The 25,494-nt window shown below is 41.5% G+C and overlaps 1 protein-coding gene across 5 annotated transcripts in view; it reads right to left on the bottom strand.

Annotated features, from left to right (window-relative positions):
- ncalda (neurocalcin delta a) overlaps positions 1 to 25,494 on the bottom strand; it is a 65,412-nt gene that overhangs the window by 31,344 nt on the left and 8,574 nt on the right. The window contains exons 3-4 of one of the 5 annotated variants that reach the window (XM_070965907.1): positions 17,960 to 18,020; positions 15,601 to 15,667 (exon numbers count right to left, since the gene is read on the bottom strand). The gene's annotated coding sequence lies outside the window, so the exon portion shown is untranslated. Of the gene's footprint in view, positions 1 to 5,829; positions 6,166 to 15,600; positions 15,668 to 17,959; positions 18,021 to 25,494 lie in introns of those variants that run through there. The other 4 variants (XM_070965908.1, XM_070965906.1, XM_070965905.1 and 1 more) reach the window with 4 other exon arrangements.

Raw genomic sequence — 25,494 nt, 5'->3', positions numbered from 1 at the left:
GCTGAACTGTGGGCTTTGTATTGAGTGCTGACTGCCTCCTTGGTGGAGCTCTTTTCTAATTCTGTATCGAGTTCAGTTGGATTTTCCATGTTTTCCATGTAGTTTAGTCTGTTCACACTGATATAGACACATAGACTCATAAACTAATAAGGCATAATTACATAAAAAAAAATCATTAATCCATTATTTGTTAGTGATGTTAAATATGCAGAGTAGCTGAAGATCACTCACGTCGATCCTGCAACCAAATAAATGCTGTTTTCATGTGGCTTACTTCTCTATTGTTGCCATGGCGAGTTCCCATGTTAACGTTGCACCAGAGACTTAGCGATCAGCTCCCAAATCACAGATACAGAAAGTGTCTCATTGTGTCCACGACACAATTTCTCCAACTAGTGTAAATGCAGTCATAGGAATCTGTCTAAATAAATATGGACTGTCTGAGCCTTGTCTGCCTTGGTTTCACGCTGACCCAATCACAGGAAATGTGATGTTAATTCATTGATTAAATATTATACTATTATAATATTTTGTACTATTAAATCTGAAAAAAGTCATCAGGTGGAGGCAGCTGAATATTCTGAAATAAATACAATATTTTCTGGAGTCCCTTCCAATCAAGGACAGCAGCAGGGACATCCACCTGTTAGTTGATTACACTGTTTCCTGCATCAAAAGTTCACAGCTGTCAGTTAAATTGATAAATGTGATAAGTTTGAGAACCCCTCGCTGAAAAATGTACCATGTGATGCTATGTGGGATCCTTTAGCTGGGGGCAATCTCTCAGGGGATTCTGCACCCCATTGGTGTTGGATTTCAGTTGAGTGACCTATGACCCCTTTCTAAAGAAGCCTGTTGGAGAATGAAAAGCGCATGGCTGACCAGCTGTCCCTCGAAACCACCACCAACATGTGTCTTTCTGCAGCACCTCATTCAGCCTGTACCTCACAGAGACGAAGGCTTTCACGGAGGATAGAGAGTGAACTCATTTATGTGCTGCTGCTCTGGGATATACTTTCATTTACTGAAACTTCTGTTATGTCATGTCCAGTTACCTCTCCTTAAACAACTGATACACTCATCTCTAGGTCAAATACAGTCCAACATAGAAGGCCATAACACCATTTTCAAAACCCTTTTCTGTAAACTGTCTGCATAAACTCACCTGTGACAAACTCCTCTTCCAATACTTAAGCCAGACACAGACACTGCTGCAGCTTGTCAGTCCAGTGGACTTATTAAATGTTTCCATAAGTGAGCCAAATTTCCACATATATTTTTTCCTTTTCTAACAATCACTGAGGAGTCCCAGGCCACCAACATGGTTACCAACATGGTTACAATGAAGTTGTGTGAGGTTCGCATGTCTAAATATAAAAAGAGTTGAATGTTACAGTAACTACATATTGTGGGGGTGGAGCGACTGGTCACCTGGAACTGATTTGTGATTCATCCCATGTTTCTACTGTTGGTAATGTTTACTGACAGTGAGGATGACAGAGTGCAGGTAACACATTTGCATTTGATACAGTGTGGTAGAGCTACGACAGGCGGTGAGTGACTAGAAACTCTAACCACCACAACATAACAGAAGTACAACCGTGCTTTGAGTGTCAGTTCTTTTTGTTCTGACCTTTACGGCGAATGCAGACAAAGTAGTGAAATATGTCACAGCCACCTATGTGCAGCAACTACGGTGACCAACATTTCCACACCTCGGTCAAACGTGCGTCGACATCTCCTCCTTCACTGAAGTTGGAAACTTGAACTGCACTACACATTTTGAGATTTGAGTGCAACACACTCTAATTACTAAATGTCATTGTCATTGCTGAAAATACATTAGTGCAAACCTGCAGAGGAGTTATCAAAGCACTGTGTCAAGTATCGTTTGCCTACCTGAGACATCCAATTTCCCCAGTAATGTTTGTGTTGCTCATTTGAGACCAGGGGCTCCGAAATGAATGGTGCTCTCATTGAGTGAGTGTTGATGTGAGAGGACCCACATTTTTTTCCACTTCATAATCATATGCTAGACAAAATTGCATTTTAATTTTTACCGCTAGTAGTGCTGAACCATGTTTTCATGAACAGGTGCCTTTACGGTCTCTATCCCCTGTTCTGCAATACACATTTCTGCCAACTGCAGAGTGGACAGAGAAAAACTGAACCACTTAAAATGAATTTTACGATAAGAGCCAACTGCTGAGACCATCATACACACAAGTGGTCTTTCTTACACTCTGTAATCACCTAGCGCTATCAAACACTTAGCAGTGTAGATGGGATATCAGTAGTTTCTTCCTTTCTAAAGGAAAAGCTCTTAACATTTTTCACAGGTACTGTATCGAACTGATGGGCTGTTGGACATTTTAAACAAACGGAGCCTCTCCCTTCCTCTGAATAATAACCCTTAAACGCATCATAGACAGAGGCCTGCACTCCTTGCTTTACAGTCTACTGGTTTTCAAGACTTCCATTCCAAGCTTGCAGTCATTTTTTACAGCTGATAAAAGAGTGAGAGGAATCCAGAAAGTCCCAAAGTGTCTGTCTCTTCTCTTATCTCTGAGCGTCGCTCTCACTTAATCACTTTTCTTTCTGTGTCTCTTGGTTTCTGTCTCCATCCCTCGCTCTGGTCATAAATCAAGCGTTACATAAACTGCCTTCAAGTTAGTTTCCACCAGTGTTACATGAGACTCCCCTAAGTATAAAACAGGATGTTATAGAAGCCTGGTTCATACAGTTCAGCTAAGTTTGTGTATAGCAGAATTAAACTCTGTTCTCCAGGTTTTTTAAACGGATGTGGGCATGAATACATCAGATACAGACGCAACTGTCTCCATGAATGTGTGGGCTCTGTTGCAGAAGAACAGGGAGGGAGTCATGTTTCAAGGATGCAGTTAACCATCATTTTCATCACGAAACGTATTTTTAAAACAGCCCTGTGCACTGAACAGTCACTGACATTGAACAAAAGAGTAAAGAATGCATTTGATTTGGGGGTAAAATAATGGTGGGCTTGTAGAATTTAAACAGATTTTTTGTGAAAAATTATCTCTTTATCTTGAGAAATTGTCCTTTTGCTATCTCGTGATAACAGCATTACATAAATAAACACATGCACTGTCGCTCTTGGCTTCTGTACCTTCACTTTATGAGCCTCATTTTTTATGCAGCAAGATGTAAACAATTTCCAACATGGTTAACTAAGGCTAGAGCAAACAGAGCATGCTTCATAGTAACAGCCTTACAGTGGCTGTCAGTGTAAAGCTTTTAGTCTTTGCATTATGTTGGCTTTAACAAAAACTACAGCTTCCAAATCTGTTACTTCAGGAGTAATGTTTGCTGCGTAATGTTGCCTGTTAATGATCTCTAGCCTGCAGCACTATGGTATCAATCTTAGCCCTGTGTGATATGTTGGTGTACTATTCTTTTAATACTGAACATCGGAAAAGCAGTTATGCCATCTATAGATGGAGCATCTGAAGTATTGATAAGCCCTCCCCCCAGAGAGAAAAGCTTGAAAAAAGCCTATCGTGACCCCGAACATGTTCTGTGTAAATGAAAGGCAGAGATCAAAATGAGCAAATGTCACAGAAACCATTTCACTCCACTCAGTCATCTCATTACCGCTGTTCTTGCATGAGTGAGTTTGACTGTTAGCGTGAAATGAAAGGGTCAATTTGAAGTATCAAATGAAAGTTTACACAACAGGTTCCAGTGACTTGTTCAATACTTAGATCAAACACTGCTGCATGTGTGACTTTGCTTTTCTTCCATGGGTGAAGATGGCTTCACGCACAGCTTTCTAATTCCATATGAAAACTACCCTCATATATCACTTCTTGACATTCTGGCAATTAGACAAACATGGCAGCGTGTCAATAAAGCACCTGGATAAAAGCTAAGACACCACACGTGATCCTCTATAGCTGCCACCTCCTTCACTCCATGAATCCAGTCGCCAAAGCTGTTTCAATACTGAGCTTTCACCATGCAAGATTACAATATTATGAAACATTTGTTCTCATTTCAGTTGTATTATATTTGGCCACCTCCTGCACACGCACACACACACACACACATGCGTCAAGAGAATTATCCACTGCTGCAGGATGTCAGATAAAACTACTGGCTGTAAGCGAGCGGTGTGTGTGGCAGTGGCTCTTTCTTCAGGGTAAATGCTGCCACTATACCCATCTTATAACACACACATAATAGGCAGACACACAACAATTAGATAGTTTGCTTGTGCACACAGTATTATTATGTTAGACTTGAAGGCAGAGATCACAGTACTTTTCTGCCTCTTGACTCAAAATGGCCTCTTGTGGTATTTATGCAGCTCATTTCACAACAGGAAGACACTTCTGAATGATGCACCCTCAGGCTTATAGGACTTTAGGAACTGCTTTACACTGACAACACTGACCGACAGAAAACTAATTTACGCTTTAAACTGTAGCTTGCACAACCTATTAAATGTCAAGATTCATATTACGTTCAGCCTGCTTCTGAGTGCACTCTATATTTGCACGATTTTTGTCTAACCTAAGGCTGTTCACTGATAAAAAACTACTTGTATTCAAATGGGCCATGTAAGGTATTATGTCACCACAACCTTTCTCCAAAAAGCAAACTGTAAATCCAATCTAATCAGTGCAGCACACACTAGGCCTAATTTGTGTCTTAATCTTCTGCAAGCTGCTGAGCATTTAATTGGATGGAGTCAGTAGATACTTCAGTGACAAAGACCTGTTACATGCTCTTGGCTCATCTCCACATCATTAAGTAGGAAGGGGGAAAAACTGCTGGGGAGGGAAGGAGGAGATGAGATAAAGTCTCACAGCAGATGAGTTCTAGACAAGCAGAGAGAGAGAGAGAAGGAGAGAATGAGAAAGTGTGGAGTATTGTTGAGAGATCCAAACCACTTGTTATGCACATTTCTTTCCCCTTCTTTGCACCCTCTTTGGGTTAAATGATGGCTGCCATGCTTTTTGTTTGAGGCAGGCAGGCAGGGAGGTGTCTGTGTGTGTGTGTGTGTGTGTGTGTGTGTGTGTGTGTGTGTGTGTGTGTGTGTGTGTGTGCGTGTGTGTGTGTGTAGGGCGATGGGGAGGGAGGGTTCTCATGCTAGACACTTGTCAAGACAATTCCTGAAAAAACTGAAAATCCTTTGGGAAAAATGCCCTTATCTCAATATTACTGCCAACCTTCACATTAGGAGAGCTACAGTTTTGCAGCATGTACGTCTGAGGCTTTCCCATCCCCACTGAGGGGGGAAGGTGGCAACTGCGCTGCCCCCCACTCTCTGGCAGACAGAGCCAGCAGCTCCAGCCCACACTACTGCCTCTAACATTAGCAGCGCTCTGGGAGGAAAAGCCATGTGGAGCTGCCCATCACTTCCAGCAACACAGGCAACACATAAGACACTCAGCCCCCATAATGATTACACTCTCTTCTCTTCTATCATGCACTCATTTCCTGCAGGGGTGAAACAGATGCGGCTGTGTTTGCTGAGATAGTAAGCAAGTAGTCTTCAAGATCACAGTCTGATCAGGGATCTCCTTCAGCCAGCACATGCAAGTGCATGTGTGCACTTCTTTAACTTGAGCTGAACGATTAAAGGGTGACGAAAAGAGTTTACAACATGTACAGAGACTCATTCACCCTTTGTCTGATTTCATCTAAAAGACAACTTCCTTAGTATGTGTATGTAAGTACAAGAGCTCTCCCTTACCCAGCTACAACTTGCTGCACACCCCTCTGGAAGCAACCACTAGCTGCTAAAGCACACAATACACACACAAAGAGAGAACACAGGAAGCTTACCTCACTTTGTAGCAATGTACAAGCTGTTCAGCAGTCCATCACCCAGCACTTTCTCTCTAGACTAAGTTTGTGGAAGCAGCAGCAGCAGCAGCAGCAGTAGCAGCAGAAGAAGCAACAGGCGAAGATAAAGAAGAGCACCAGAAAGAATCAAAGATTAGAGCAAGACGGAGGGGGAGAGAACAGCAGAGGGGGGAAGGAGAAGACGGACTGAGTGACTGGGACAAAGCTAACGGTGACTGACAGACTCCCAGAGTCTCCTAGTCTGAGCAGGGGGTTTGTTAAAAGCCCACAAACTAATTCGTTCCTCTGTCTGCCTCTCCGGGTTGACGTCAGTGTGGTCACATGACCTCGCTCTGGTGTGGAGGGGAAATGAAAGGGGAGGGGAGTCAGTGAGAGAGACAGAGGGAGAAGAGAGAGAGAGACGGAGAAGCCTGCGTTGCCGTGGTAACAGGCACACCGCACTGCAATGATTTCAATAGGCCATCTGACACAGACACATGCACACACAGATCCTTACATACAGAGGAGGTAGCTAAAGACAAGCTCAGCGCTGCACAGACGGACTCACCCGGGAAAGGTGAAGGAGGTAAAGGGAGAAATGGAATTAGAAACTGATGCAAAGTGGTTCAAGTTTCCTAAGTTTTTCTTTTTTTTTTCTTCAGTTCTCAGAAGCAAATACAAGGAAAAACAGAAAGTGCACCACACAAACTGCACTTCTGAACTCGTGCTTCAACTCCTTGAACTAAAATAAGCAGCATGTTCTGCTCTTTGCTATGACCTTCTTGACGGTGATGATGTATAGAAAGGGGTGATTCTTAAGGACTCTCTCAGTTGATTTTTTACCAATTAGATAAAGGTTTTTTAGTAACAAAAGTCCATATATTTGCCATGATTTTACTTTAAAGGTAGAAGAGCTTATGGTTGCATCACAACCAAATAATAACACCACTTTAGTTATTAGAAACAGACCTCCCCTCTATGTTGTCACTCGGAGATGAATCCTCAGGACTCCAGTGATTAATTCAACAGATGACTAATAAAATCACTATTTCTGTACAAAGGAGTAGGGAGAAGAAATGAATAAGAAAATAAAAAACTTTCATTACTTCAGGGAGGTGGGGAATACAGCAGCTCCAGTTTCAATTTTGTTTTTAATTCATTTATATAACAATACTGTGAGAGAAGCTGAAGAAGCAAACACACCTACAAAAAGATCAGATTTCAAGTAGAACACTATGATTAAGAGCCGACCAAGAACAATAACAAGAAAACCAACTACGGTGACAATCAATAGAGCATATGGGTATGATTACTGTACAACTTTATGTATCAGTAGCAGAGAAACGGCTAAATATTGTTGTCACGGTCAGAGTTAATGAGGCACATTAGCCTGGTCTCTTTCAGGTAACAGCGTCTGGTAGAAAGATGTCAGAAACGTCTGTCTTCACACAAGAAAAGACTTCTACTCCAGTGGACTTGAGGCTGCAAGACTCTGTGAGTAAATTATTCACAATTGAAGTAATAGTTTGACATTTTGAGAAATACACTTATTGGCTTTCTTGCCAAAATAAGATTGATACCATTCTCACAGTTGTATACTAAATCTGATGCTACGGCAGCAGCTGGTTAGCTTAGCTTAGTAAGAAGCCTGGAAGCTAGTGCGGCTCTGTCCAAAGGAAACAAAATCCACCTACCAGGACCTCTAAAGCTCAGGCTATACGGTATACAGGATGAACCAGGCAAATCATGGTGACGACAGGACTCCGGTCCTGTCCAGTCACTGCTTTGACCCAAGAAATAGTCTATCACATAACCTTACAAACCAAAACCTCTTTTTTTAATCTGCAGTTTTAGTCTGGATTAAACAAACCAGATATAAAGTGTTATATTATATTTAGTGAGCTCTTCAGAATCAGACACATCTTGTTACTTTTGTGCAAAGCTAATCTAATGGGGTGCAGGCAGTAGCTTATTTCCCAAAATGTTAAACTGTTCCTTTAACAATGATGGTTAAGTTCTACCACAGATATTCCAATCTGAATATAACTATTATGCCAACCACTGTGCATAAAATAAAATAAACAATAAGCTGATCAGATGATTTTTATCTAGAACATATGGGTAAACCGTGTCATTCATTTCTCTTTCTGCAACGAAGACATTTGTACACCTGGAAAAAACCTACAGCATGTTTACGTATGAGAGTGTGCAACATCAAATCACCTGAAGGGCTGTCAGAAGTGTTTTTCATGCAGCTAGAAAACTGCATTCAATTAACAAGCTGCATGTATGATTGTGACAGTAAATATTGTGATACTGCTCAGACTTCTGATTAATTGTGTAACTTAAACTTGTAAAATATGTCTTTGCCATTTTTTATTCCTTTATTTGATTAAAAAAAAAGATGTATTGAATTGGAGCATCTTGTTGCATGTGTGCATTTACTAACAGCAACTCTCTGTATTAAGAATTTTAACATTTTTACATACTCATCTGTTAAAGTGTCACCATACCTCTACTTCCAAGATGTGCTGTGCATTGTGTCAAGTTAATCTGGGGCAGGGCCTGAGTATCAGACAAAGACTGAGGGTGTGCAGTGTGGGAAGAAAAACTATTTCAGGGCCAACCAACTCCTTTTCCCATCCTCCACTCACCCAAGCTGTGAGTATGAACAGCTTTTGGCTGATTACATTCATCTGAATAGCATCTGCTGGCCTGTTGAATGGAGCGCAGTGGGGCCCAGATTAGGGTGGGGTAGTGTGGAGGGTGGGGTGAGGTCAGCCAAGTGAAAACCACCCCCACTGGACTGCTGTGAGTAAGGGTATGTATGGTTGAGTGAAAGGCACATGGACAGAGACACATGTTGAAATACCACACTGGACTGAGAGAATGGACAGAGTGCAGGGAAAGTAATTTAATAAAGCCTGCAGCTAGGACAAATATGAGTGTAAAGATCCTGCTGAGGAGTAAAGCAGAGACAAGCGGGGGAGCCATGAGGGTAGAAAACAGCAAAGCACAAAGAGATCAGATGATATAAGAAACTGAAATGAGAGTCTGACCATCAGGTGAGTAATTTGGTTCAGGGATAAATTATTTAGACTAAAGCCTGAGTCTTGGGATTAGTGGGCTGACTGGCGATGCCTCAAGGAGAATACAGTCTTTCATAAGCTTGGGTGAAACAACGTGCACCATGTGTTTTACATGGGCTGCCTTTTGATATTGGAAAGAGACACTGGTCATCATGGTGAAGGACTGGGGAGTGATAAAGGGGAAGTATTCGTCGGTGCAGGAGATAAATAAACAGCTGAAGAGAAGTCAAACAATTGCTTTCACAGGTAACACTTGTTCACTGCACTGTATGTTTCACTTTTTCAGGCCCCTGCCTACCAATGCAGACCAAAAAAGTCTGATTTTCAATTAAAAAAACAACAACAAAGATTTGATACAGTAGACAACCTTATCAGACATTTTCAAAGGGCCCTTCTCTACTTTTAGACTGAGCAGCACTTCTGTAGAGGCACGCGTGTGTGCGTGTGTGTTAGGATGTAGGGTGGGTAACCGGCACTAGAGGGAATTCCTTCCTGCTGAAGACTCAGGAAGCAACAGCATGGGCGGAAGAGAAAACAACTTCTCTTTCCAAGGCAAACCCTTTAGAAGTTGTTCCTTTGGAAAAGGAAACACTCCCCACACTGTGTCACTGTTAGAAACTCTAAATAACTCCATTATTGTCTGCAGCAAGTTTCTTAAATCAGATGAGGGCATGAAACAACAGACTCACACAGATTCCTGAAATTGCAAATTAAGCCACACCAAGCAATACTGAGAGATGAAGGAAAAGTGAGTGAGAGGAGCTACAGTTGTTACTGGGCAGTGAGACCTAAAACCAAAAGGTTGGACCTGTGTCAGCGAACTGTCGTGTTAATCTCAGAAGCTAAGCTGGAGGTATTAGATAATAACAGATTATACATTGGATAATAAGTTGTCAGGGAGGGAAGGCACAAAACTCTTAACACGGTTTAAGTGTATTATCCAATAAATCAATGATAGCACGGAAGGCATACGAACACCCACACAGATTGGCTCCCCTCTAATCTCAGCTAATTATAGATGGCATTAGTGTTTCATTATTCATCTCAATCAATTTTAAGCAATATTTTGGGAATACCGCTGCTGGGTGGAGTTATAAAAGGTTTAATATATAAAGATGGATTTTCATGCCCCACATAACAGCATAAATAAAGCATTTGCTCTCACGATACCATACCTGCACCATCCTGTGCAGGGAGCCATTGTGACTGGAGATTTAGGCATGATCTCAGTGGTTTTAGATGAGATAAACATTTTTTTTAGATATCACACTCTCCAACTTAGTGGCTTAAGCCTCTGATATACTAATTTTTAAGTATGTGCTCAAATGCACCCCACATATCCTGTGTTCTTTTACAGAGTTGGATGCCATTAAGAGGAAAAAGACTGAAGGGAAATAACAGACAGAACTGAAGTTTCTGGTGAGTCTGAGTTTTGAGGCCAGGGTGAAGTTGAAGTCACACTAAGTTACAGTTGGTGCATTTGGATGACGCAACGGTCACATCGCATTTGTGAAGTGAAAATGTGTTATGTTGTCTGTCTGAACTCACCTTCAGGCTAAACTTCCTACAGCAAATTAACAGGAGTGCACTGCAGATGTGTAGATGTTAGCGATATTTGCACTAGCTTAGTATTCCAAACGGGGATGAGTTGGCTCTAGCTTGCCACTTACATGTCGCTGTTGTCAAATTACACCTGTCAAAACATGTTGAAGGGATTAAGTATCAGTCCAGTCAGTCGCATTTGCATGACTCCACTGGTACGTCTTTATGTGTAGGATTTATTGTTAGAGGCCTCAGTGGTTTTATTTTCTGTGCTTTATTCTCCCAACAGTTAGTTAGTTAGAACCAGAGCCCGAACAACTGATGAGCAGAGCACTGTACCTGACTGTTGCCAAGACAACTCGGCAGCTCACAGACTATGGTAGCTCCCCTGTAAACAAAGAGGATGAATGAGAGATTATATGTGAATGTGTGACTGAAGGTATAGAGGAATATGATCATTGTTTTATACTGGTACTGATAAAGAGCACAGCCAATACCCTCATTAAGAAGGGGTCATTTTAATAGCCTACATTCATAACAGCATGTTTTATGTTTACTGTGATTCTATTAGCCTGTCTATTAGTCTATTAGTCAAGGTCATCTAATAGGCTTTGAAATGTAGCTAAACAGGCCGTCGTCTCCTGCAGGCATTGAGATGCAGCCCAAGCTGGTGGAGCTTATTCATTTTCATTATTAATTTTAATTTTCCTTTGCAAATACATCACAAATACAGAACTCGGCAGAAGAGTGAATGATGAATGAAAGATGTTTTGCTGCTGCCTTTTCATCTTTACTTGTCAATGTTAACTAGCTATAGACTGGGGCATAAATCATTTAATTAACTATGCTGCTACAAGGCACACTTTACTGATGACTGGATGTTCAAGATGATGAATGAATGTATGAATGAATTTCAACCGGATAACGTGAACTGAGAACTTAGTCCTTCCTCTCTCAAAGGAAAAACTGTTGGAACGTCGTTTCGGTGCGCTCTGGCAGCACTACACCTACAGCGGCACATACACATCAAATGACAGTTTCCAGTATTCTACTGTTGTTGTGGGTTAGGGTTAAGGATAGGGCATCACTAGCCTAGACCTATCACTGACCTATACAAGACCTATTATGGATTTGCCATTAAACTGTGTGAAACCCACATTGTAAAGCAGGCCATTTCCATTGCTCACAGTGCAGACAGTTAGGAGAGTCAGCCACTCAGCAACTTCAATGTCTGTTGTTCACATTATTTTAACAACCTTTCTTCATCTCAAAGTAACTGGTGAAATTTTGGTGTGAAAGTCAACAAGTGCAGACGCAGGTGTCTGAAGCACTGTTGCTCCACCCTCCGGAGGAACTGTTGGGAACATAGAGCATTTCTGTCAACACAGGGCACAGACAGCACATGGTGCCTACAATGACGGTGAGACTGTGGTGTTGCACAATTGCAAGTGTTGCCTTTCTGTGTAACTGCCAATTACAACACATACAGGAATCAGCAGAAACCTGGCTGGCAGACAGGGAAGTGATTCATCTCCCACACACCATATGGTTATGAATACAACAATGCACTGCCCTGAGAGGAGAGGGAGGGGAAAAGGACATCCACGTCTACCCCCCACCACCAAACATGCAAGTGTGCAGCCATGCATAAACTCACATACTGTAGGAAATGTTGTCTGAAGAAGCTGCACTGTTCAACACAGTCTACCAAAAGACTACCTGTAATGGTACACACTCCTTCATATTACAACAGCTGTAGTCAGACAGGCTATACAAACAGCAGCTGTTTCCACAGATTTACATTTATATCAGTATAGTAGGCTAATTCACAGCTCACTGAAATGAGTAGACAATAATGTTTAAAACAAATCTCCTTGTTTGTTATATAACTTCTGTACATGAGGTGGGCGGGCCAATTCACCTCACCGAGCAAGCTAATCCAACGTACCCTACGGCTTGCCAAAATGAATGACGGCATCGTATGTGGTTGTGTAATAAAAGGTTATGATAATGTAAATCAATACAAGACAAAAATTGCTAATGAATGAAGACAAGCAGTTATCAATTAAGTAGACAAATAATTTACAGCAGGAAGAAAAATCATAGACTATTCACATGTTTATGAGATAATTTGTAATTAAACTACTGCTACTTTTTGTTTCTATTCATTCTGAAATGGCATGTTTACTTGGTGAAAACTTGTACAACTTGCTTTGTCAATGCTGAACTTAATTACGGTGATGGCAACAAATAAAAAATCTTTTCAGTTTAGAAAGACCTGATATAGATACACTGGCTATTATCCTTCTCCATCACTTAACTGCATACTTATTTTCCATCACCCACGTTTGACCTTCCTGCCTAAACAATCTGTTACATTGAAGATTTTTCATGCTGAAAGTGATGACTGCAACATTATGTATGAAAGATTTTTTGGTTTGTCAAGTGTTCTGACAGATGATGCCAGTGAAATATGATTGTTTAATGGCAGAGATTTTGCAGGTACTCCCCAAGAGTACCACGACAGGCTGCTGCGTTGAAAGCTATCCTGTATCTAATCTCCACATATTTCTAAAGCAGCCACTGTGACTCTCGGACTGTTACTGTTATATGCTTGGATTGGGATTATCAGAAAAAAATACTTTTAGCATCAAAAAGGATATAACCTTCACAACACAGAGTAGGATTAAAGCTGCAAACAGACCTAACGTGATCAGAGCAGCGTCACAAGGCAACCATCCACAGAGTCTACAGCCATGTCTTGACTCTGTGAGGCTAAACTTAGACACAGCAGTGCTTTGAGCTACATGCTAAATCAGCATGCTAACATGTTCACAATGACAGAGCTAATATTCTAATGGCCTCCTTTTCACCCTTTCGTTCTGAACCACCCAAAGACCGCCCCAGGAAAGGAAGCCCGAGTTCCCTCTGCTGCAGAGGACAGGTTCATTACAGTTACCAGCCTCAGAAAACGCCACTTAACAGCATCTCAGATTAGAGCAAATGCTTTACAGAGACCAACTGTGTCAGTCAGGCCTTCATGGCAATTGAGGTAAACCGACAAGAATGTTGGGGCCAAGAAACACAAGGAATGGACGTTAGACCAGAAGGTGAACTGATGGTATCTGCATGTGTGGTTCCCACCATTACGCATGAAGGAGGAGGTGCGATGGTGTGGGGATGCTTTGCTGGTGACACTATTGAGATTTATTCGAAATTCAAGGCACACTTCCCCAACAAGGCTACCACAACATCCTATAAAGACGTGCCATCTGGTTTGTGCTCTGTGGGACCATCACTTTTTTTCAACAGGACAATCTATGTAAGGGCTATTTCACCAAGAAGGAGAGTGGTGGAGTTCTACATCAGATGACCAGGCCTCCACCCAAACTGAACCCAGTTGAGAAGTTTTGGGTTGAGTTAGACCACAGAGTGAATTAAAAGCAGCCAACAAGTACTCAGCAAATATGTGAAGTCCTCCAAGACTGTCGGAGAAGCTTTCCGGCTGACGACCTCATGAAGCTCGTTGAGAGAAAGCCAACAGTGTGCAAAGCTGTCATCAATGCACAAGGTGGCTACTTTCAAGAATCGCGACTATACAACATTCTTTCTTTTCCAAACTTTTAACAGGAAGTTGAAAAAGGATTTGCAAATGGTTGCATTCTGTTTTTATTTACATTTGACACAGTGTCCCAACTTCTTTGGAATCAGTGCTATATGATGCAACCTTTGATATGTCCATTTTCCCCATAATCCAAAGTGCTGAAAAGAATAATTATTTTATTTTCATTACAATTATCATTTATTTACAGAGATGATTATTTAATCCTGTTTATAGCTGGGGTGGTGGGCTGTGAAGACACAGGAAATTGGGAGGGAAAAGGTTTGTTATACAATCTACAAAGTGTCTCAAGAGTTACTCAACAGCATCACAACCCACTCCATCCTTAGTGATTCAGGAGCTATAAACAGAAGCCAGAAGAAAAGATGGATGACCAGCCTGTCTCATCCATTGTTCTTTATGGCAGACGGTAGGCCCGATGCAGAGAGAGGATTAACCAGAGCCCACTGTCTCAGTCTCTCTCTTATCAGGGAGTCAGGAGCAAGAAAAACATCGCCACCTCCCCTATGAGTCATGCTCTGGCCTCAAACTCACTATCACTGATTCACACATGCATACAGACTCCACACACACACAATGAATACATACAGACCCAGCATACATATGCACTCATGCACACACACACACACACACACACTCCCACACGTGTATCAATAATATTCATGCAGGAATAAAGCCGATGTCTCTGCATACTGATGACCATCAACTGGTATGGATGGGATGGACAGACGCAGCTTGTCTATCAATTGTCAGACACAACTATATTCATGGAGCGAGCTTGCAGCAGCAGCCATAGCACTGTGAGTCATACTGTTTTTCCAACTTTTTAACAGAAAGAATGTAATATTAAGTAGCTCTAACTTGTTTGGACGGTGCAACTGGATGAATGTCCTGATAATCACATTATAGGCTGTAGAGTTGAAATGATTACTTGATTAATTGAATGACAGAAAAATAATCAGCAACCATTTTGATCATATATGATCATTTGTAGACATTTTTCAAGGAAAAGAGTTGAAAAGTGCCAAACATTTTGGTCAATGTCAACAGACACAGACCGTACAAACTTCACAAGAGCGTCTCATTAAAGCCTAAAACAACAGCAGCCACTTTAACTGCTGTGAACCTCTGCCAAAAGGAAAAGGATGGAATCCGACCAAACATTACCTTTGTTAAGTCTAGCCTGACCTAAGGGAGATGTCGACACAATAACAAGGCAGTAAGAGAGGGGTCATGCGTCTTATAAGCATTCAAATAATCTTATAGAGTAAATCATGAGATAATTAAGTATAAACAACATTGTTCTACCACACTGCTACAGTTGATTAATGAACATCAGACAAAACAAAACAAAAACAAACAAAACAAAACAAACACTAGAAACCCATATTTAGTTCTCATACTCTTTCTCAGTTGCTCTCTATCACACACACACACACACACACACACACACACACACACACACACACACACACACACACACACACACACACACACACACACACAAGCAGTACTGACCAATAAATTGTATTTTCATCCTCATGGTGAGATGAACATCCATGATAAACACATCGCAAAAGGCTGCCTGTAATGCAATGCATACGAAATATCATTGTCAAGTTGTTTCACCAAAGCCTTTTTTAATAATTAAATAGTAATATATAAAATACCTAAGATGCATACATTTTGAATGTTACAAAATATGGTTGGTTAGTACATATATTGGATGAGTCCTCTTGGCAGGTGAATCAAAAGGATTGACCCTAGCCAGTCGTTTGCAGCCCTCAGATTAATTGGTGTTAATCTGGTAGCAACTACGAGGTTAGCTAACACAGTACTCATGTGCAATTTGTTCTATAAAAGCAAGTTTGAAATTATTTATTTATTGAGTGAGCGTGGGCAATTCAGTGTTTGGGTCTATGTTAGGAGTGTTGAAGCAGAAAGACATAGGACATAAGACGTGTACAGCTAATATGTGCACCTCAATATTTGTTTATTTATCTCAAGTCATATCATAATTGCAATATTTGAACTTAAAGAGATTTGTCTAGCTGAACAAACTGCCCTCAATCAACATTTTCAAGTCCACATGTGGTCCTAAATGTCTCATATGCAGAAAAAAAATGCCTGCTGTACACACACACACACACACACACACACACACACACACACACACACACACACACACACACACACACACACACACACACACGTTGTGTTTATATCACTTGTGGGGACATTATATAGACTTACATTCATTTCCTGGAGCCTTACCCTAACCCTAACCATAACCACTATCTGCCTGTTCCTAACCCTGTACCTAACCTAACCTTACCTAACCCGTAACCCTATCCTCAGTCTCCACCCTAAAATTTAATGATTTACATTAAGGGGACCTGCATTTTGTCCCCATAAGGGAGGTCAGTCCCCACAATGTGACTGTGTAAACAGATTTTTGTCCCCACAACGTGATAAATACCTGGTCTCACACACACACACACACACACACACACACACACACACACACACACACACACACACACACACACACACACACACACACACACACACATTAAAGCAGAGTATGTTAAACTCGAATGACATTTTCATACACTTTGCAGAGGTTAAAACTTCCTCTGTGGCTAATTTTACAGCAGCTATTGGATCAGTTAATGTGCCAATGCCATTTATTTGAGTTTCAATAATGTGGAAATTGCACAAATGCCAAATTGTGGTTTAAAAGAGAGTCAAGATTGAAACGAGTTAATCAGTGCTCTTTAGAGGTGCTGGGCAGATATTTCTGCCTTTGGAGAGTACAAGGCAAACGGTTTCTTCCCTGCTTCCGCGTGCCCAGCTAAGCTAAGTTAAGCTTTTGTTGGCTTTAGCTTTATATTTAGCATTTAGCATGCAAGTGTATTGATTTCATCTAACTCTAGGCAAGAAATCGAATAAGCTATTTTACACAATTTCACACTATTCCTTTAAAGTTATAGTTAAGCTCTATCAAATCCTGTGAACTTCCAAATCTAGACTTGAATACCCTTCAGTTCAGTAAGAACTTCATGTTCTTCTTGTGCCTTTTTCTGTCCATAACAATTGCTATCACCTGCAATGATAATGGTGAGGCTAATAGCAACCTAAGAAAGTAAACAATTAATTTTTACCCTAATTATTACCCCGCATTGTTTCAGAATTAAACTGATTGAAGTCTCCCTGTTTCCACAAAACTCTAAGTGGATGTCTTCCTAAAGAAGTTCAGAGACAGCAAGTGACCTGAAGTGAATGTGAGTCAGACTTGCAGACGGCTCTTGTTTTATACAGTGGGCCTCTTAACTGGACAAACTGCAGCTGTCCCGTAGTCTGAGAGCCCTGCAGGCCTGTGTGTGCATGTGTGTGTGTGTGTGTGTGTGTGTGTGTGTGTGTGTGTGTGTGTGTGTGTGTGTTTATGGTTGACAACTTAGATGGAGCATGTGTGCATGAAAGAGCAAAGGATGTTCAGGCCATTTATCTCTTTTAATGTTAGTTACACACATAGACACACACACCCACTCACACCCACAAACATTTGCCCCTGATTTATGAGTGAGTGTGTATGTGTGATGGCCTGTGTTTGGAGGGATCTGGGGGCCTGGGAACTGTGTGGAAATCACATTGGGCTTCCTCTGGCTCATCTCAGAGTCATGGGAAACAACACTGACCAAAAACAACAGGGTTCGTGCACGCTGCAGAATGACCACCAAACAACAGTATGATGTTTAGACTGGACATCATACAGCAACTTCTTCCACAGATAAAAGGAGAGAGGATGATCTCACAGTTCTTAACAGTTTCAAGGCAGACAGATGAAAACACAGATTTCAATATTTTTTGTACAAACCCTTCGCGTCGTCTTCTGGGCTCACGGGGTAATTTTGGCCTTTCAGACCTCAGAGTCAAATCTGTAAAAAGAAGATGTTTCATAAAGTTAAACAAGAGTCTACAGCTACGCTAACAGCTTTGTGAGGCTGTACTTTGGCACAGCAGTACTTTGAGCTAAATGCTAACATTAGCATACAAAGGACGGGTAATGCTAGAAAATAACTAGTTTGTATGAAGTGTTGTCTGACCTAGTTAGGTACAATTTTCTCCTTTCATTTAAAACCTTTGTGAAAATGTTCAATAAAATATGTAACAAAATCTAAAATAGGAATGTGTAAAATATAAAAAGGTAAGAGGAGAACACTTTCAACTATAGTTGAAACAAAATAACCCAATGTCTGAGTCTGGGTTTGTTTTGAGCACTCCACTCCACTAATTGATGCAGCTCCAATGGGAATGTCATGAAGTTCAGGTGTTTGGTCTCCAAGTATTGGAGCAATTGAAAAATTTAACTGAATGATGGTGTTAGATGAAAACTGAGGGGATCCCTCTATGTCTCAGGCCACAAGAGTTTGTAACTACTCGTTTTTAAAATGAAAGTAGAGACATTTCTACACCAACAAGCTTTATAGGCCGACCAGCTGACTAACAAGCTGACTGACATTCCAGGAAGTGGAGTTAGAAAATTAAAACAAGATGGTCAGTGGTGATCAAGAATAGAAACTGTTCATCAGCTGGAAATAACTTGTGTTTTTCTAGTCAGAGGACATTAAAAAATAATGGAAGCCTGTTTTTCTAAAGCTACCAGGAACAAAAGGAAAGCTGTAGCTAATGACATGACTGTAACGTGATATCAGCAGTGAATGGAGCCTGACTAATTGACACTGGTTCATCTATTCAAGAATGGAGGATTTCAGTTCCGTATTGTGCTTTTTACCACAGAGCTGAGTCATTAAATAATAAGTACTCTTCCATTCTTGGTATTCCTTTTAGACACCAAGCTACGAGATCTACTTTTTGCACGTATGAAGTGTTTTTCTCAGCTACAGCAACACAAGCTGATGCCATTAAAGCTTTTCCCCTGCTGAGTGCTTGTAAAGGGGAAAAGTATGAGGAAAGCGACCTTCCGTGTTGCAGCGCCTGAGGAGCAGAACAAGCTCCTGAGGTTCCTGTCCTCTCACTTCCCCAAGCTCTCTCAAATAACACAGCTCTTCGCGCAAAGCACAGCTTGACAACCACAAACTGCAGGCTGACTGAAAATTCTGCATTAGAGGGAGTCTGTGTGTGTGTAAGTGCATCATACAGCATTTAGCTTACTTGTGAAAGAGAGGGGAATGATCCAATCCAATGCAGCAAGAAAGCAAAAAAGGACATTTCAGAAAATGTTGAACTCACCCTTTATGAGTTAAAAATGGTCTAAACAGAGATATTTTCTGACCCAATGCCAATAAGAGACAGTGCTGCCACTAATATTACTGTCATCTCTAGCATTAATAATATCTTGTGATTACATACGAGAGCACCAGTACTGATTTAGGAGAGTCATTGTAAGGTGGTAAAAACTTATCCAATCAGCTATTTTACATTTTTAGCCATGCTATGGGTGGTAGTGTCGGTCTATAAGTCCGCCACTTTGGTCCAGAATAAAATATTTCAACAACTACTGGAAGTATTGACATGAAGTTTTGTCCAGACATTCATGAATGTACTGACTTTGGTGATCTCCTGACTTTTCTGCTGGCCTCACCAGCAGGTTGAAGTTTTCACTTCCTGTGAAATATCTCAACATCGACCAGATGGACTGGCACTAAATTTTAAAGCGGCATTTATTGTTCCCAGATGATAAATCCTGAACACAATCAGCTGACTTAAGGCTTTAACACTTCTCGTTTTAATCAGTCAGATTCTGCTCCGGCTCTGTGACACAGCTGTTTGTCGGTTTGTCCACTCAGTGGCAGTGAGGGGAGGAAATGCATATCAAGCTGGAAGAGTGAGTGAGAAATATTTCAAATGTTTATTTTTAATGGTGTAGCATCATAGCTTCAATCTTTGGGAAGAACCCTGTAAAGGGGCCTCCGTAACAGCTCCAACTATAACTCCACACGTTAGGTGTTGCTGCTGTGGCTTTCCCAGAATTGTTACTCAGTGGGAAGGTTTTGTATTTTGGGAGATAAACAGACACATTTATCATGTGATAATAACACTTTTAAGTGTTGGGTAATTATGTTAGGGAGCTTCTCCATAAATATCTTGCAATAAATTTGCTGATATGGAGGCAAACATTTCCCTTGTCTTTTCAGTGACCAAATAACATCGTTCCATAATAATTCAGCTTTAGTTCAGGACCTTGCAATCAAGCACCAAGGAGGGAGGAAGAGGGAGAGACTGCCGGCTGAGAAAATAACAGGTACCACGGATAATAGTCAATCCATCAAAATACAATCCAGTAGCAATTCTCTCTTGATGTGAAGGCCTTCACATCAAAGAGCATTATTTCCCCTGGTTCTGTGAGCGCTGGTATGGCTCAGGGCAATTTTAATAGCCCCATGAGGAAAAACAGAACCACTAGTGTTTACGCACATTCATGGCCTCACTCACTCTCATACAGGCAGACATACGTACATGTGTAGACACCACAGACTGTGCTGGTCTCGAGCATACTTCACACACCATTTATGAAACTGCGCAAACAATACCGACTTAGAAGTTGGCCTGCCTGACAGCCCTATATGGAATGCAACATCTGGCTCAGTGACAAAGTTACTTGATAACTTTGATCTTACAGTACAGGGAAACAGAGGAAAGAGCTAAAACAAAACTAAAAATAGAGCAACTCTAAAAATCCATGATGGAGTCCAGCTTTTGTCTTCTGGCAAGAAGTCATATTCAATGCAATTACATCAGCGCTGAGCCATTTAAGCAGGCCGATAGCGATCAAATAGTATTAATAAAAGGGTTATTAATGTAATCAGGCAACAGTCTGATTCTCTACCATTATGGACAATGTCCAACTGCAACAGAACTACGTGTGAGAATAGCCTAGCTGTTTAGCAAATTAAAAATTATCTTTAGACCAGCCCCACTGTTAGGCTGGCTTTTTCATTTTTTTCCATTCTGGTCTGTAAAGATGATGTCGTGTTTCAGTTTCTAAATATCTCTAAGGAAGTGGTCAGCTCCCCTGTGGAGACACATGGTTTCAGTCTCTGGGTCGAATGGAAATAAATGTTCTGAGAGACTGAAAAGCAGATGGGACAGAGAGCTCAAGTTGTCTTTGAACTAGGGTTAACTGTTAATCGTTTAAGCATGAGAATATTTTTGACCGGTTAGGCATGTCGGCCCAGAGGTTAATTTGCATACACACACAGTGTGACGCACATTAGCCCGAGGCCATCACCCAGTTGGCATGATGGAGACTCACATCCTGCCAATCAGTGTGGAAGAGGGCAAAGGAGAGAAAGCACTTGTCTGGTACCTTGAGCACGAAATACTACTGAGAGCTGCTGTGATTAAACGCATGGAAAAACACAAGGACGAGCTAAAAGGAAGCTTGCCAGGACAGACAAGCTAACTCTGACCACCAGCTGCTGGACAGCTCTCACACAGGAAAGCTACATCACACCTTCACAGTTACTTCATCAGTGCTGACTGGGAGCAGGGTTTCCATTAACTGATAACCACTGTTTACCAGGAAAATCTGTTCATGTCCATCATATCCAAGTCTCTCTGGTCATAATGTCCAATGAAAATAATTCCACAGTTAGATATGAAAATATTCTGGCTGTACACAAAGTTCCCCCCCCCGCTTCCTCTCTGACGTCCACCCTCTGGCTCGTTCCTCTCCTGATTTGGTGAATTAAGCAATAATTTTGACCAAACCAGAGTTAGTGGTGATTGTTAGAACAGTAGAAAGATGAACTGAGAAGGCTTTGGTGAGTTTTATTCTGCGTCAGCCAATTCTGAATGAAGAATGATAAAATCACTGTTTCTATAAATGGAATCTGGTGGCTTTGGCGACAGTGATGTAGTATCCAAGTATCTTACTCATCTCACTAGCCAATCAGTCACAAAAACAAGCGGTTTTTCCTGAGGGATCACATTGCAGTCCGTTTTGCGGCTCTTGGCTGCAGCGCTCTCGTTCAACACTGGACCAGTTTCAAAAACTGTTACCTCCATTAGTCTATGGAATAGGGGTCCATAACAACAGATAGTATATAACCTGAATATCTTCCAACTTGTCCATGGCATTGAAATCTTCCGAAAGCAGTAATAACCGAAACTGACATCCCTTCTTTGAACAAAATGTGAGACCTCAGCCTTTTCACGGATGCCATAGCAACATGTTCCATGCAGATGGCAGGTAAGAAAAAAAAAAGCAGCTAGAATCAGGTGTGAAAACTAGAACAATATTCAACTCTGAGTGGATGATCAAGGATCACAAAACCTGTGCGCGTGTGTGTGTGTGTGCGTGTGTGTATTCACGCTAAACATCAAACACTGTCAAATGAGCAAGAAAGCCGTGTAATTCAAGGGATTAACATTTCATTAGTAGCAAGCTCCTGGGCTCTATTCCTGTTATATTCATGCGGATGAAACATCCTTCTAAATGACCAAACACCACTGATCCTGACAGTTGAACAAGGAAATTATATAATTCAAGAGCTTGAGCATGTTTTAGCAACAAACTACCACATTTAATTTTATTTTCACCATGCTATTCTCGCAGTATGGAAAACCACTTGTGCCATGCCACCTTCACCAGCTCTGATCACAGCAGCTCACAATGTCGTATGGAAATAAGGCACATGAGTGGAGTACTTTATGAAAATGGAGAAATTTCCCCCCCAGAGAAAATCACCACTACCTGCTACTCTGACATACACAGATGTACTTGACTCCATACATGTGACAGACATTTCACATCGTTGTGTGAGAGAGCCTGTCCATAATGATCTGTTGTACTTGATGTGTGCAGTGAACAAGAGCTGCTTTGAAAACAACAGCAGAGTTAAACTTTTTTCCTTTCTATAACAATACTGAGTTCCTAAGGATTTACCCTTGAGTTAATATACCTGCTCAAACGGGTGCACCACGCTAGCCTTGTATATTAAACAAATGTGGATGACACTTTGCAGCAGCTGCTTCCTGGTGTCTTTATAAAAATGGCGTCCCATTGGAATGACTAGCATGATGGAATTTTACCAGGCCAAACTAATACCTCACGAATGGACATATACTGAAATGGCACAAGATATTAAAAACAACCTAACGCACAGAGGAAGAAAGAGAGAAAGACGTAACAATGTATTGCTAATCTCCTCGGACACCAGCCCAGGCAGTGTGGGTGTCTGGACGAGACATGCTTCCTTGCTCATTCGCTCATCTGCTGAATAAAACTGGGCTGCGGCTGCATCGTGTTGTCTTATACCATATTTGCTGTGGTGTACTCCTACATATAACCCCCTCCTCTTATTCACTCTTTCTCTCGCACACCCCTACTTGCGGCAGACCAACTGTCACGGTTTGCAGCCCACTCATTGCCGTTCTCTCTCATATATCTGTCGCTACAAGAAGCTTTCATCCTGCCTCTCCTCTAGAGCACACTGGGTGGTAAACTGAAACATTATATAAAGACAATGTGGGCCAAACTCATGTGCGTGTGGTTGCATCAACGTGTGCATTTACTGGTTCGTATTCACTTACATTAGTTAAAAAGGTTTGTGAATGTAGTACGTCAACTGTTGTGATAGATGTGGCTTAGAAGTAAACTGTAAAAAATTGAAAAATAAAGAGACTGTTCGAATGTTCTCATTAGAAATTACAAGTAACTGTCGGCACGTTTTGTGTTTGGTACAACTGTATTGTGGCACAGGGCTCATAGAGGACGGAAGTGTTATTAAAGCTCCTGCAGAGTATCAGTGGTTCATTTACATGACCCACAAATGAGAGCAGCATTTATGTCTCTTTGTCAAGAAATTCTGGTCTTCACCATTGAATTTTTGTTCTTCGCATCCTATGATTTACCTAATCCACATTAGTCATTCTTGTTTTTATTTGAGGATCATAGCAGATGTTTGTCATTGCTTTTGAGGCGGTTTTCCTGTCATGTTAATTGTGCTTAATTCTGCTTCGTCTCTACCTTTCTATCACAACAGTGTTTCTAATTCATTACTGATTTCACACTTGCCAGATTCGATTCACTCATGCTAGTTATGTCCAATCTCTAGCTGAAAGTTCACTGATGACTGCAGCAACACCCAGGAGTTCACACTCAAGGGGTTAAAATAACCCTGAAGTCAGCTGTATACCCAGGTCTCCACACTTGTGTGACACTGACAGACGCTCCAACCACCACAGCATTCTCACATAGTGGGAAAGCCCTGCGCTAATTCGGGGCATGCCCATGGACTCCTGGCCAGTCGGGGTGCGAAGCCAAAGCCTGTCAGTGAGGCTTAGCAACTCGTCTCAACTCCCCCAACACAACCCGCAGCTACTGATGCCATCACTTCTGACAATCTGCCTGGCCTTGGCAGAGGGGTGTCACTGTGTAGCTAGTGAGGTAATGGAGTGTGGGGTTTAAGGGTGTTATAGTATGTACAATGTTTGGCACTTCAGATTATAAATGGATACTTGTCAGTGACTCGTTGATCACTCAGCTGTCTGTCTGCCTGCCTGTCAACAGAGCTGTATGTCTTTGTGTGGATTCACTTGCGTGTTTACGCAACAATATTTGCAATCACGGCTTCATATAATATGTGCGTTCTGTTTCTGCCGCACTGTGTATTTGTCTGTCTCAGTCTATGTATGGCACGAAGACCAAACAGGCCTCAGAGTGAAATTTAGCAGCTGCTGTGCAAGATTACACACACATCTGATGTTAGCAACAGCAACAAGTGGAAACAACTACTGCTGCTGCTTTCGCATTCTGCAGTGGCATTTATTATGCAGATAAATATCAAAGGGAATTTTATAGAGGCAGATTGTTTCATGTTTAGTGGCTAGGAACAAATGTCTCATAACTATCTGGACAGGGAGCTGTGGTTGGTCTCACTGTGTTATAGACACACAGAACAATAGCAAAGATGTCATTTTTTGGCTAAATATTCATCTTTTTATGTGAGACCCACACTGTGCTGTGCTGTATGTCAGTTTGAAGCCACACTCAGTGCAGGCAGAGTGACATGCAGACAAAGACAGATTACTGTGTAATGCCACAGCTGCCGCCCATTAAGCCAGTTCATAAATGGATGCACCGTGGCATGTTGCCCTCTGGGGAAGATGTTCTGCATTGACTTTGAGCACCTGGGTGATGTTGACAGAGGTGTCTACAAAAAAGGCTCCAGTCGGCCTATTTCCATTTGGAAATGGGCTCTGTTAATCTGCCTCAGAGCATATGCATAATATATCTTTGGCATATGCACAGAAAGGATTTACTGCTTACACAGACTGCAAATGGTGCTAGCATCCCGTTTCACAAATGATTGTGCTTCCAAATTGCAGATAAATTTGGAAGTCCTACTTTCCTCTTGCACGCTTATGTATGCTTTGCAAGTACAG

This window comes from Chaetodon trifascialis, chromosome 7 (assembly GCF_039877785.1).
Source record: "Chaetodon trifascialis isolate fChaTrf1 chromosome 7, fChaTrf1.hap1, whole genome shotgun sequence".
NCBI classification, from domain to species: Eukaryota; Metazoa; Chordata; class Actinopteri; order Chaetodontiformes; family Chaetodontidae; genus Chaetodon; species Chaetodon trifascialis.
This window is presented reverse-complemented; position numbering and strand designations above follow the sequence as displayed.